We start from the raw sequence: 8,417 nt of genomic DNA on the forward strand, positions 1-8,417 counted from the left end.
TTGATTTAGGCTATTAAATACAGTCAAAATAGTCTCCCAAAATTTCGGGAAAGAAGTCGAGGATCGTGGCGAAAATGCACATGGTCTAACCAACTTTTTTCAAAAATTTCAAGGATGAATATTATGATGATTTTAAAGGTAATCCCAAAAAATTGGCGGATTTTATGATTTCTAGAGAGGCAAAAATAAGGTTCCAATGTGAAAATAGGACCCTATTAGGGTTTTGAAGAAAAAAGAGATGTGGACTGCAAATTTGAAAAGGGCCAAACCTAAGGGACACCTTGGAAAATGTTTAGAAATCTGAATTTGATTGAAATTTGCACAAAATCTAATTAAATTTGAAAATTAGGGTTTTATGACCTAACCACTTAATTTTTAAAATTTGAATTTTGGGAAAATGAGGGAAATTGAAAATTTGAATTGTAGGAATGAAGAAAAATCTGAAAACAATCACAAATCTGAAAATTAAATGGAAATTTGCACAAGTTCAAGATAATATTTGAAAATTAGGGTTTGAACAATTATCCACTTAATTTTTAAAATTTGATTTTGCAAATTGAACAAGACAAGGAGAAAATTGAATTTGACAAACAAAGCAATTTTTAGATCTAAGACAATAGCAAGAAAAACATAAGTTCAATTTGAATTTTAAAACTAGGGTTTTGAATGAATTAACCACTAAGTGTGCAAAAAAATGAAACTTGCAATTTTGTTCAAAGGAAAGCATGCAAGATGTCGAGTTCAACAAAATGTAATGTGGGAAAAAATGAGCGAATGATGGAGATCTAGAGGAAATATTTTCTTCCCTCCAAGGAGAGATGAAATTTTCACTTTGGATTTCTCTTCAAGCACTTTTCTCGTATTACATTGGAAGAGTGGGGAAAATACACTAGATTCAACCTACAGAGAAGGAGATTGAATTTTGAGTGATATGAGAATGGTAAGTTAATCCCCTCTTCTGGAATGAGATTTGAATTGATTGAATTATGTACTTATGACCAAGTGGAAAAAGGAACAAAGATCTGATTATAACTCGAGACAGAAGCATAGGATGAAGCTATGCACCTAGATCTGGCATTGATATGTCGAGATGAAGCTGCCCTACAAATTTAATGAAAAGTTGCGTGGACCGTGGCAGGAGTGTACAAGGTCCTCTGAAAAATCCATGAAACGAAAAATGGTTTTTTTGCCTCTACAAATGGAGTCCAAATCCAAAAGTACAGCTGCACACCTGCAACCTACACACAAAAAATAGAGAAAAAGGGGTTGGGATTGGGGGTTTGCCTTCAGGTCAAACCCCAGTTTTTGAATTAACCAAATGATAAAAGAAAGTACTTGCAAGTAAATGTAAATGAAAGACTGAAATGTAAATCACCTCAAGGGAGCTTGTGATAGAAATGTTGATAGAGTTGCTTGTATGAAGTTGAATATTGGAATTAATCTCCTCTTAAATGGTTGAATCCTTGACTTGAATGCAACACCTAGCCTTGAAAGGAGACTTGAGAATGCTCAATGTTGGAAAGGAATGCTTGAATGTTTAAATTGTCTTGAATGCTTGATCTCATGCCCACCTTATCTCTCATTGAACTTATCCAAAATAAGAGGGCGAATGCGACTTATATACTTGTTAATTAGGGTCAACTGACTTATTTTCCATCACAGCCAGACATTGGGGGAGTTTTCCTTCTCAATGCACAACCTCCAATGCAAATTGGAAAGGGTCCTGCCTCAAAATAGGGCAGGGTAGGGGCGGCACACCCCTGTCCTGGGGGGACTGGTGCGGCACACCCCTGTCCTGGGGGGACAGGGGCGCCACACCCCTATCCTGGGGGGACAGGGGTGCCACACCCCTATCTTGCCCTTTTTCCTAGGACATGATGCAGTTCAGGCAATGCGGAGCACCATGAAGATGTAGTTTTCAAGTGTTGAGCAAGTCTCCGGTCTCCGATCAGGCTTAGGGATTTGATTCGCATGCGTGAGGACCCTAATGTGGTCACAAATTGCAAGGGTCACAATTTTATGACACTACATCATGATATACATCATTTATCATAAGAGTATAGTAAACCTAGAGTTAGTTGATCCCTTATGTGTTCTGTGACCCTTATTCTTTGATTTGTCCTTCCTTGGGGGCATATCATTGTGGTAATGTGCTTTTCTTTTGGATGCATGCTACCTTAAAGAAATTTATCCTAATAAGGTGTGTGCAATCATTTTAACGTGGGGCATACACTGCACTCAATGTTACACTTTATGCACACACTAAGACATGTTTCGATGCTCACATCACTTTACAAACTGAGCCTTTTTCTTTGTAATTTGGTATTTTTCTTTTCCATGACTCATTGTAAGAAAACCTTGCGAGGATAGCAGTCACGCTCTCTCTCTCTCTCATGATGTTGTTATGATGTCCCTTTTGTATTGATATTGAAGTAGTAAGATCCTAAAGTCCTTGGGGCTTAGTGTGTCTTATCTCTTTGATGCCTTGATCAAAATTTTTAATGCAAACCTGTGTACTTTTACATGAGTATGCTTAGTCTCAGAATCTAGCTAAAGTGGGGGCTAAATATAGCATCCTAAATTGTATTCGCCTACAATTTTGTTCTTACTTAGGCCTCACTTTAGCATTCCATCCTCCAAGGCCTGATTGAATTACTGACTCTGCTGACACCCCTCATTCATGTCACATTTTCACCTATTTTCCAGTTTGACCCCCTTCTCTAGAGCCCCAAATTGCTGGACCAAGGTGTAGGACCATGGCACCCACAACTTGGGCCTAATTAGGACCACAACGTATACGCCTTGGGCTCCTCAATTGGGCCCCAAACTAGCCCTTGTTAACGGTCACCTAGTGAGAGCGGGAAATTAGATCCCATGTAAGCTTAGGTCAGAAATTTAATTTGATTTTCAATAAGCAATTATAAAAGGAGGTCTACTACTCTCATTTGAAAGCCCGATGAATTCAAATTCCTAATAAACTCAAGAGAGCAAAATTGAGATCCTACACTCAAGTGAGCAAGCAATCAATCTTCTATCAAACATTGGAGTAGAAGTGAAGTCAAGATTCAAGCATTAGAGATGACATTCATGTTTTATGTTTTATGAAGACAATCTACATGAAACCCTAATTCCTTTTTGGAGAGAAACAAAAATTCATTAAACGTATATCATTAGTGTTTCAAACATTTTTGATCTTTCCCTCAAAAGGAAAGAATTTTACTACAGTACTTCATTTACATTTTCAATTTAATTTGATGGTTAATTCCAAAACCAAGGTTTGACCTAAGGCAAACCCCTATTCCCAACAATTTCCCCCTTCTTTCTGACCTAAGGCGAGAAATAGGTACATAGCACACCTCTAACATTTTGAAGCTTTCTTACTTTGACTAGATTGTCAAAGTTTAGATGTCCAAGTCTTTTATGTCACAACCAACTCTCATCAACATGTCCCATAAGATATATATCTGCATGTTTGTTACTATTTGTGATGTTTTTCAGATTGTCTACATTTCCTTTAGTCCTCTTACCTATTGCGACTATCTTTTCTATCTTTTTAATTACCTCGCAACCTTGAGCATTAGAAAAAATATTATAACCATTGTCACAAACCTGGATTACACAATAAGTTATGTTTTTAATCCTTTACATGTTAAACATCATGAATAGGAACATTGTCATCCAACAATAGAGTTCTTAATCCTTTGATTTGTCTGGAAGTGATATCTCCAAAACTAACAAACCCTCCATCATATTCTTCAAGTTTGGTTCCATGAATTTCTCTCTGTAACCAATCATGTTATTTTAACAACCACTATCAATCACCCACAAATGTTTCTTTTTAGCATGAAATGCAACCTGAACAAACATTGATTTTTCAACATTCTTAATTTCCTTTGGTCTCCAAATTGATTTAACCTTCTTCATCTTCTCAATAGCAACATTATTTTCTTTATTTTGTTGATCAACATTCAACCTAGGATACTTGACTATGTGATAAGAATTATGACAATTATAGCATCTCAAATAACTCATCATAACAAGAGGATTTCTATCTAAATAGTTTGATCTCCTTCTTATGAAAACTCTACGCTCATTAACCTTATATCCATATTGATTACAATAAAAATAATAACCAAATAAACAAGAGTTAAACCTGATTGGAAATATTCCACATGCAATTGATGATATTTTGAACATATTGTTGCTGCTCTTAGCATGATCAGCAATATCTTTGTGACCAAACTTTAAGAAATTTTGTGCTTGACTATTATTATCAATTCCTAATATCTTTGAACTTTTTCCAAATTCATACTCTTTGAGTTTGTTGTTACTTTCATATCTTCCTAACTTCTTTCTTAATGAGACAACTTTTTCTTCCAAATTTTGGCAATTCTCTATCTTGCTTGCCAACTGTACCTTGGTTACTTCTTCAACTCTCTTACTTTACTCAAGTTGTGTGTAAACCTCATTAATATTGTTGATCATATTTTCATTTTCTTTCATGGCTTGATCTTTTTGTATGCAAGCATCCTTTTTCAATCTTTTAATTTTCTTTAGGGCATAAATTAGTTCACCCTCTATATCAACATCTACAATTTCAGATTCACTGTTCTCCTCATGTGTATCTTTCTGACTTGTTGTTGGACTTTCCAAAACCATAAATAAGACCTCTTATTCTTCATCAACAACATCTTCAAAATTACTATCAGATACATCAACATCTCTAATATATAGACTCTTCTTTTTCTTATGAAATAACTTCATTCTAAAATTAAATGATTTCTTTTTGCCTTGCATTTCAATTCTCTGTTCATCACCATTGGATTTATCATAAAGAATTGTGGCAAAAAAATCCCTATTCTACCACAATTGAAATATTTAAATGGATTTTTTTCTTTATACTTTCCTAACGCCTTTTTCAACTTCCTGACAAAGTTAGATTATGTGGCATAATTAATAAATGAAAAGTTATTAATTATTCCCACATTTGTCTCCCTTAATTTTCTCCTAATTTTGTCATAATTTGTCATAATTTATCATCCCTAATTTCATGCTTCCCATTTCCTATAATTTCTCGCACCATTTCTCCACCTTTTTCTCAAATCAATAAGCTATTTTTGTGCTCACTTTGTCATAAATCATGAAGCATAAATCTCTCTTCGATTTTTCATAGCAATTTGTCATATTTGTTATATCAATTTGTCATAGTAATTTGTCATATTTGTTATATCAATTTGTCACAAATTTGTCATATCAGTTATGCCATTTTTGAATCAATTTGCCTTTTTCAATTTCCTTGATTCTCTCATACCATTTTGATGATCAATTTATCTATAAATTGAGCTCCTTTATCAATGATTTTCAACCACATTTCGAGTAACCTTATGTTGCGATTTTTATCCCATAATCCACTTGCTTTTCACTTGCATTTATGTTTGTAGGTGAGTTCCACAACTAATTTGAAGGTGAAAGAAGAATAGTGGAGGTCAATGGAGGCAACATCTGCATTTTGGTTTGTGCTTTGTTTTGATGTTTGGTCTTTCATTCTTCTATTGATTGAATTAGGAGATTTTATCATAGCTAATTAGGTTTGTGGTTGCCTAATTATGTTCTTTTTATGCTTTTTCCCAAATTCCTATTTACACCTAACAACCCTAATGTCATTCATTTTGCTGCTTCCTTATCAGAACAAGAAAGAATAGATTTTGTCAACTTTTTTCTTGAGAAGCAGATAACTTTGCATGGTCTTACGCAGACACGCATGACCTTGATCTAGAACTAGTTCTTCATCATTTGCCACTAAAACCAGGTTCAAAGCCCATCAAACAAAAACCGAGAAAAATACATCCACAAGTGGCCCTACTAGTCAAAGTAGAACTCAAAAAATTGCTGGATGTGGGCTTTATAAGACTAATTGACTACACAAAGTGTATTTCAAATTTGGTGCCAGTTAACAAAGCAATTATGGGCATAAGAATCTGCACCAATTTTAGGGATTTAAACAAAGCATGCCCTAAAGACAACTTTCCTCTGCGAAATATTGACTTCATAGTTGACACGACTACTGGATACGAGATGTTATCACTAATGGATGGCTTCTTTGGACACAACCAGATCTACATTGCTCCTAAAGACCAGTACAAAACTATCTTTACATGTGCTTGGGGAACCTACTTCTAGAATGTTGATGACAACAATTTTCCATGATTTCACACATACTTTGATGGAAGATTATGTTGATGATTTGTTATGCAAATCAATCACAAGAGATAGTCATCTTGCTATTTTGGGCCCCATCTTTGACTAGATGGAAGAATACAAGCTTAGATTCAATCTAAAGAAATGCATCTTTGGGGTAACAATTAGAAAACTGTTGGGGTATATTGTTTCTCACAGAGGCATCAAAGTAGATCTTGCAAAAGTGAAAGAAATTACGAATATGCCTCCCCCCACCAATCTCCATCAACTAAGAAGCCTTCAAGGAAAATTGAAATCAATTCGACGCTTCATAGCTCAGATGGAAGACAAGTGTTACCCCTTCCAACATCTACTGCACAAAGGGGTAGTGTTCAAATGGACTGAGTAATGTCAACGGGCATTTCAAGCTCTCAAAGATTATCTCTTGTCACCACCTATATTAATGCCTCTGATAGAAGGAAAGCCATTTATTCTATACATCTACGCAATAGACACAACACTAGGAGCTCTCTTGGGCCAATAAGATGAAGAAGGTAAAGAACAGGATATTTATTATATCAGTAGAACACTAGTGGGCTATGAGTTAAACTATTCTACCATTTAGTGGTCATGCTTAGCAGTAGTATTTGTAGTTCAAAATCTCTAAAATTATCTTTTAAATCATAAGATACTACTAGTAGCAAAGACTGATCCATTGAAATATTTGCTTAACAAAGAAGCCCTTACAGGCTGACTAGCCTTGAATGGGTCATGATTCTGAGCTAGTTTGATATTGAGTACACTGAGAGAAAAGCAATAAAAGGACAAGTTATAGATGATCAACTCATAGATGCACCTATCTAAGATGATCATCCAATATTGACTAATTTTCTAGATGAATCAGTCTTTGTCGTCACTCCTTCTAATGAATATCAATTATATTTTGATGGCTCCCACACAAGATTTGTCTCAGGGGAAGGTATCTTATTTGTAACCCCCCAAGGTGATTCTATTACAAAGTCTTACTAGATCACTTTTGATTGCACTAATAATACTCCAGAATACAAGACTTTAGTCACCAGACTTAGAATAGCAATTCAGTGGCATATTACACACCTACAGGTCTATGGGGATTCTCAGTTGGTCATCTGACAAGTGAATGATGATTATGAAACAAAAGATGAAAAATTTGTCCCTTATAAGCACATGGTAGAATTTTTTAAAATAAAATTCACAGTTATTCAGTTTAATCAAGTTCCCCAAATCCAAGAACAAGTCAGCTGACGCCATGACAACTATTGCTTCCATGTTAGATATGCCTCACAATATGGACATATGTGAATTTATGATGGAACAACTATTGATCCCTTCTTTTGAGATCTCGCTATTAGATCTTGTGTATGTCCTTGATGGTCCTAATTCCTCTTGGTACAAGGAAATCTATGAATACCTAAAATCCCAAACCATGCCTCCTAATCTTTCTGCCAACCAACATCGATCCTTTAGTAGACAAGCTACCAAATACATCATCATCGGTGATACCCTTTACCGCTGCTCTTTTGACCACACCCTCCTTTGGTGTTTTGATTCTGATGAATTACAAATAGTTTTACATGAAACTCAAGGTGGTATATGGAGGGGCCATTTCAATAGTCTTAGCCTAGCTAAAAAGTTGGTTCAAGATGGATATTATTGGCTGACAATGGAAAAATAGGCCCATGATTTCATTAAAAAGTGTTACAAATGATAGATGCATGGAGATTACATTCACGTGCTAGCACAAGAGCTTCAACCTATCATATCTCCATGGCCCTTTTCTCAATGGGTATTAGATCTCATTAGAAAGATTCACCCGACATCAGCAAATGAACATGTTTATCATAACGACCACATAATATTTTATAAAATGGATTGAGGCTATACCTATGACCTATATCACTGGAACAAAGATTTTCAAATTCATTCTGAGCTACATCATATGCCGATATGGGTTCCCTCTTGCTATAGTCATTGATAATGACCATCCTTTTAAGAACAAAGATGTCAGAGAACTCTATGAGAAGTTTCATTTTCAACATCGCTTCTCAACCCCATATTATCCACAGAGTAATGGTCAAGTTGAGGCATGCAATAAAACAATAATCAAAATACTCAAGAAGGTTGTCAATGATTCTGGCTGAGATTGGCATGCATAGTTAAATCGATCTTTATGGGCCTATCGCACTTCTATCCGCACCCCC

Source organism: Cryptomeria japonica, chromosome 9, assembly GCF_030272615.1.
Source record: "Cryptomeria japonica chromosome 9, Sugi_1.0, whole genome shotgun sequence".
Taxonomy (NCBI): Eukaryota; Viridiplantae; Streptophyta; class Pinopsida; order Cupressales; family Cupressaceae; genus Cryptomeria; species Cryptomeria japonica.